This window comes from Harpegnathos saltator, unplaced genomic scaffold (genome assembly GCF_003227715.2).
Source record: "Harpegnathos saltator strain DR-91 unplaced genomic scaffold, Hsal_v8.6 scaffold326, whole genome shotgun sequence".
Lineage (NCBI taxonomy): Eukaryota > Metazoa > Arthropoda > Insecta > Hymenoptera > Formicidae > Harpegnathos > Harpegnathos saltator.
This window is the reverse complement of record NW_020230124.1, coordinates 2,603-10,157: the sequence shown is the minus strand read 5'-3', so window position 1 is coordinate 10,157 and position 7,555 is coordinate 2,603. Positions and strand designations below refer to the sequence as shown.

The 7,555-nt window shown below is 41.7% G+C and overlaps 1 long non-coding RNA gene across 1 annotated transcript; it reads left to right on the top strand.

Moving 5' to 3' along the window:
* Nucleotides 1-1,171: 1,171 nt before the first annotated feature.
* LOC112588870 (uncharacterized) lies at nt 1,172-2,661 on the top strand. The gene is made up of 2 exons (XR_003113095.1): nt 1,172-1,490; nt 2,204-2,661. It is a non-coding gene; the product is annotated as an uncharacterized LOC112588870 (long non-coding RNA).
* The last annotated feature ends 4,894 nt before the right edge of the window (nt 2,662-7,555 follow it).

Below are 7,555 nucleotides of genomic sequence, written 5' to 3'. Positions count from 1 at the left end.
AACACGATCACGTTCCCAACAACAGGTAACGAACATCGACCAACCAGAAGATTGACCGATCTCCCCGAATCAAGCCGTAATTTCGAGCCTAACGACTATAAAAGCGGAGAGGATCAAGCATGCGGGACAGTCAATCGTTAATATGGAGCTAGACAACTATATTGACGAGCTGGCCGAGCTTCTGCTCAAAACCGACGACGACGCCGCCGCCGTATGGCGCCGGGTCACTGAGACTGCTGAAAAGGGAAGCCCGCCAGACCGAGGGGGAACCTCTGCCGAGTATCGCCCCGAGGATCCGAACGGACCACCGCCAGCGCTTCCGGCACCCGCAGCGGCCCCGCCGACGGTCATCCGCGTCTCAACGACCGAACCACCACCGCTGGCACCTATAACAGCCAAGCCCGGTCCTAGCCTCCAGAGGGAGGTCAAGGAACCGACCACACGGAAAAGGGGGAGTTGGCAGATACCCGCACCACCAACGCTCGGACGCCGAATCGGCCGGCCGAGGAAAAGGCCCCAGATTCGCCCAGCGCCACCCGGGCTTGTTGACGTGGCCCGAAGACGCGAGATCGAGGACCCGCCCGGAGGCCCACCTTCCGTCGTCGTATCCACCACGACCACCAGGCGGACCATTCCGGTCATCACGCTCGACGAGCAAGGGGAGGATTCCTCGACGGCCCCAGCGCCGCCACCTCGCGACATGCCACTGCTGGGCGAGGACGAGCCGCAAACTCCAGCCATGAGCAACATCCAGCCGGGACCGGTGATCAGGAGTAACGTGCCGTTCAGGGGCACCATGCGACTCCTCCGCGACACCCCGCCACCGCAAGCCAGGGTGCAACCTTCCATCCAGCCACCGGTACAAGGCCCCGCACTACCGCCGCCAGTGCCCATCTTGCTGCCGACCGGCGAAATATGGCACGTGCCATATTTTTCCGTCCGGGTCTCCCGGAAATACCGTCTACGGACGCTGACCGGACGGTGGAGCCTGCGGTTCACACGCAACGGGCAGTTGCGTACCGCCAACCGTATCCCCGGTTAAAAGGCTTCATGCCAGAAGGAGGAAAAACGAGGAAAAAAGGGGGGGGGGTGGTGTAACGACACAAAGATTTTTGTGCCGTTACGCTGACTGCCGCCTAGCAGCACGCGACAGTCAGCTGAGCGCACACCCCCCGACCCGCGCTGACACCGCGCCGAAACATCGCGCTCGGCCGAATATGCCCGACTACCCGGCAACGACGCTCGGGCACGATCGGCCGCCGAACCGAGCTAGCGGCCCCGCCGAAATTATTCGGCAAACGCCGCATAATCACGATTAATTCCGATTAAAAAGCGGAATTAACTCCGATTAAGGGCGAAGAAAACCGAAGCCCCAAAATCTCGGGTATATAACCCCGGCAAATTTTAACGAGAGGGAAGTCTCCAGAGTTCCGTCTCCACGACTAGTTCTTGCCGAGAGAGGATCAACCGAGAAGCTTCTGCCGAAATTCGTAAGTGAGTTACCAGGCCGTCTACGACGGTGATTAATAATACCTGTTCTTTGCGCTATAAAGATCGGACGGCGAGTTTGCCGTCGCTCCGGTGTGTTCACCGGAACGATCTTATTTTGTGCCGTCTTTGCGATATTTCGTGCCGTCTCCGCGATATAAGGATCGGACGGCGAGTTCGCCGTCGCTCCGGTGTGTTCACCGGAACGATCTTATTTTGTGCAGTCTTTGCGATATTTCGTGCCGTCTCCGCGATATAAGGATCGGACGGCGAGTTCGCCGTCGCTCCGGTGTGTTCACCGGAACGATCTTATTTTGTGCCGTCTTTGCGATATCTCGTGCCGTCTTTGCGATATAAAGGATCGGACGGCGAGTTTGCCGTCGCTCCGGTGTGTTCACCGGAACGATCTTGTTTTGTGCCGTCTTTGCGATATTTCGTGCCGTCTCCGCGATATAAGGATCGGACGGCGAGTTCGCCGTCGCTCCGGTGTGTTCACCGGAACGATCTTATTTTGTGCCGTCTTTGCGATATCTCGTGCCGTCTTTGCGATATAAAGGATCGGACGGCGAGTTTGCCGTCGCTCCGGTGTGTTCACCGGAACGATCTTATGTTGTGCTGTCTTTACGATATAAGGATCGGACGGCGAGTTTGCCGTCGCTCCGGTGTGTTCACCAGAACGATCTCGCGATATCTCTTTCATAATTTCATCAAATAGGACACCAGGAAGGCAAGAGCTGATCAGCTGGGAGTTGACGCGTCGGTCCAGCACACACGGAATACTCCCATCGCCCGCACCCCTCGACCCCCGGGGCGATCCACGCTGCGGCCGAGGACAAAAGCGAGCGCGACGTGTCGCGACGCGTTCTTACACCGTTTTTTTCAACCCGTCGTCAAGTCGCGTGCCGAATCACCCAAGCTAGCGCTTTAAACCACAACGGAATACACACCGCGCGGTCACTAATCAGTGGCTAGACCCTCATTGCGGATCAAGCGCCGGCTGAAATAATTACCGAAATAAGCTCCAAGCAAATCGCTCACCTACCACGGTGACCCCGCGGGGCTCGTAGCGTCCGCGGAAACGATTCACGCAATCCTCTAACACCCAAACATTGGGACGTCGCGTCGCAACACGCGGTCGTAGCATGCGACCAAATAAAGACTTATTGTGTTATACTTATTTTGTCTTCGTTTATTGACACATACACACACCACACACACACCTTCACCTGAAAATCTTTCCTGTGGTCGGCTCGCAAACCGCGATCCAAGCCACAGGGCCGGATCAACCCGAAACAACCGAGCCTGGAGGCGCGACCGTTACAATTCGCATCCAATCGCTTACTCACTACTTATTATCAGCACCAGAATTCAAATATATGTTGCAATATGCTTGGTATGCGTCCAATTTAGCAGAAAGTCGAGACATTTTTTATAACGTTAATCAACAATGTTTTCCAAGCAACATTCATAATCAAAAGTGCATTTGTGAGCAACATAATTCTTTTATTATATGTACCTGGTGCAAAAAATATTTATGTTTCGAATGTTTTTATATAGCTTTTCATCCTCAACATTGCGACGATATAACAGAATTTTATAACGTATAGATTTTGCAAAATATTTCTATCTTTTGACATGCATACAATTTTGTGATATGTAAGAAAAATATATTCCGTTTTAAGAACTGCAAATTATGTTTCTATTTTGTATTTTACGTTAAAAAGGCCTGGGACTTACTTGCATAATTCCCTACTGATTTGCATAAAAACAGAACAAATATGAATAATATATTAATTATAAGGTAAAAGCATTAATTGCATGTGCAAGGTAAGAAAAAAAAAGAATATGAAAAAATGTTGACGGGATTCGAACGCTCGTCGCCGGCGCAAAAAAGCGCCAGGCGGGCGCCTTAGTCTCTCGGCTACGCCGCACAGTGGTCAACGCGGCCGAAAACGTGGCCAAAACCATTTTTTAACATTTTTTAAAATCATTATTATATCATATTTTGTTAATTCTAAGTCTTTTCTAGACTTCTGTAAAGGTGTATTGCAAAATAATTTCATTTATGGGAGTTACGAGTACACGAAGTTCATGAAAACCGCAAGTCTCTTATTCGATTTTAGGAGCTATAATCAGTATGACAATTGTAATTCCATTCACAGAGTTGCCACTACATCAGGTCATTAGACTTTTCCATCGATGTTTAGTTGTATGATTTGTGCTTCTAATAATACTGGTGTTTATTAAATTTTCGTTGCAATTAATATAAATATACGCTTCCTGAGTAAAGGAAAATAGTGCTGTTGTGTAAAATATAACTCTAATTAAGAATTGCGATTCAAAGTCCCCGTTATGAACCAGTGCTATGACTTTTGCAGAACTTAAAATGTAATGATACATAGAAATAAATAAGAAAAAGTTTGTCTGCGCCAAACTGCGCCGGAATATTGTAAGCGCAGCATGATGTTGGTAGAAATTGAGTTTCGGCAATTTGCCGAAATTAAGAGCAAATATTCTTGCTGCAATCTTTTTTTAACCAATTTATTTTTATTTGTATTTTTATTCTCAGTTGAAGTTTAAAATATTACCTCTACCATAATCTTCTGAATTATTTATTTATAAAAATTTCATAACATTGAACAACTTTTTTTGTAGTCAACAATATCCTCTGCATCTTATTTAAAGATATCCATAAGGTTAATTCAACAAAATTTTTGCTTGCATTTAAGGTAATTAATTTTTTAATTGATCAAAAAATTTTTTATTCGTGCAACAACGGAAAAAATTCCGTTAGAACTGAGTTTCAATTGAAACTTTAACGTTTTAGTTAGAATTCAGTTTCAATGTTTTTCTAACTCGTGTCGCGAAATTTTTATCTATCTGGTTTTTGCAATTATAATATTTTGCGATTAATGTCTTTTTCGAAAAATTGTCCTTTTCAATATACAAAATACTTGATTCATCTGCTAATAATTTATCGCGATCAAATTCTTAGACGCAGTATGAAGATATGTTGTCTGGCGATACCGACTCACTCGATACGCATGAACAAACCATGCATTATTGTAAAAATATTGGATACCCTAATTGAGTAATTATCTCCGAAAGGTTATGTCTGCGTGATTTCCACACTTAATACACATTGCGAGCAGCAGTAGCGAATTGTGAGTAACAGTAGCGAAGCGTAAGCAACATTAGCAAAATACTCCCATAAATGGAATTATTTTGCAATACACCTTTACAAAAGTCTAGAAAAGACTTAGAATTAACAAAATATGATATAATAATGATTAAAAAAAAATGTTAAAAAAATGGATTTTGGTCACGTTTTCGCCCGTTTTGACCACTGTGCGCCGCCTTGGTGCTTGTGTCTCTACATTTTTCACTCTTGTATGACGTAGCTCCGTCAGTCTAACTTTGCTTCGCAATTTCTTCTAAACGAAAGCCCATTCACCCGAATCCCTTTAGGGTCTTCATTCTCTACATACAGGCTATCGAACAAGATATGACTCGTTTGGAAATCGAGTTTACAAGTTGTAGCATCTCTTTGTGAGATGAGAAACCTTTCAAGTGTAAACATGTAGTTTTGTAATTTGAAGATGATTATACTCCCAACATGTTATATATACATATATATAAACATAAACGATTATCGTTTACGTTATACCAATCTATATGTTATGTATAAAATCTCTGGTCTACTTGTATTCAATTTGGAACGTCTTAGCTTATTGTTTCTTATTCGGAACAATTATGTTATTACATCGCATAAATGTACCAAAAATTAGTTCTCCAAAACATTTTACCACATGATTATAGGTGTTTTTCCGCAGCATTTCTTAATTTCTTTCAAAATATCAGGAATATATAGTGATACACACATTCGGAGAAGAAACATCTTACGAATCTTACTTCCCCGTTTCTCATTGAACAATGTTCACTTCATGATAAAAGAAGTATAATACATTGCCAAGAGGTAATAAGTTGGTTTTACTTGAATGACACCACAGGATCATTGGAAGAGAAAACAAGTGGGTCCATACTACTGCATATTTTATTAATCGCTAATGAAGGTTAAATATAGAGTCGAAATGTCTGTGTTTTTATACTGGCAAGAAACATCCGCGAAGTGTGTGTTTCTGATTTCGACGAAACTTGGCATATTTATAGAGTAGTCAAAAATAAAAGACCTATATTTTTTATCGGCAATGGCTCAGGTGTAAGAGGTAAAACTACTCCTCACAGTTTCATCCCTTTCATGCTCTCTCGATAATTATTGCAGATAAAAAAAAACTTTTCAAACAAAAATTGAATAACATAAAAAACCATACAATTTTTGTTTAAAAAGTTTTTTCCTATTTGCAATAATTATCAAAATAGCATGAAGGGGATGAAATTTTGAGGAGCAGTTTCACCCCTTAAACCTGAGCCATTGCTAATAAAACAAATATGGATCTCTTATTTTTGGCTACTCTACATATATGCTAAATTTCCTCTAAATCGGAGACATACATTTCGCGGATGTTCCTTGTGAGAGATATTTGTAGGAATAAAATATTGTAATTATATTATGTATTGTAATATGTATTGTATAAAATATTGTATAAATATGTTACGTCCTGCGAACTCCGGACAATTAATTAAAAAATTTATTATTCCTTTTTCTCTCCTTCCTTTCAAACTTCTATTCTTCTAATATAACAATGGACATAGGAAACAGACCCATCTGGCGAACAGCCATCGCACCAAATGAAAGGCGATTCAGGAAAATTTCATAACAGGAAACAATGTCCTGTAAAAATCTAGATTTTATATTTGGATAGTGTTCGCCAAGTGTGTCCGTCAGCCTAGCTATAAAATTTGAAACTCTGCGCTAACAGATCTCCAGTAGAACAAAGCAACTCGAAACACTCCTGCTCTAAAACTTTGAAACCTACATCTCCTTAACCTAAAACCATATGTAGTCTAATGACAAAGCTTACAAGGAGATGACGCCAATTAGAAAATCGTTTTTCGAACGAATCATAGTGCGTTCGATAGCTTGTATGTAGGTGATGAAAAGCCTAGAGCCGTTCGTGCCAATGTGCCTTTGTTTAAGAGAATTTAAGAGACAAAGTTAGGTCACGCAACTACGTCGCATATAAGCACTAACTTTACGACCTCTTTCGAGTAAGCGGCGTAACTGAGAAGACTAAGGCTCCCACACATAAATTTTTGCACCGGCGGCGAGTGTTCGGATCCCACCGACGATTGCTTCATTTCATGGTTTTTCTTCTTTTTTCTTTAATTTTCGACATATAGTAATACGTTATTAATAATTAATAATTAATAATTATTTATTTATTTTTTAATTTATTTCGTTTTTATATAAAAAAATAAGGACATTTTAGGATATTTGAATGCAATATGAAATAAAAAATATATAAATTGTATGAACTGATTATATATTTTTCAAGCAACGTATAAATTTTATACATGTCAAAATCAAATACAAACATTATAAATGTCTACATATTATAAAATGTTTCCATTGCTTTGCAATATTGTGGATGAAAATTAATTTTACTTGTCTAAAAATAAACATTGTATGGTTTATCGATTTATATATTTTTTATTTCATATTGCGTTCAAATATCTCGAAATGTCCTTATTATTTTATATAAAAACGAAATAAATTAAAAAATAAATAAATAATTATTAATAACGTATTACTATATGTCGAAAATTAAAGAAAAAAGAGAAAATAAACCATGAAGCGAAGCAGTCATCGGTGTGATCCGAACACTCGCCGCCGGTGCAAAAATCTATGGTGTGGGAGACTTAGTCTCCTCAGGTACGCCGCTTACTCGGAAGAGGTCGTAAAGTTAGTGCGACTTTAGAACGACGTTAGAACTTATGTGCGACGTAGTTGCGTGACCCTAACTTTGTCTCTTAAATTCTCTTAAACAAAGGCGCATTGGCACGAACGGCTCTAGGGTTTTCATCACCTACATACAAGCTATCGAACGCACTATGACTCGTTCGAAAAACGATTTTCTAATTGGCGTCATCTCCTTGTTAGTCGTAA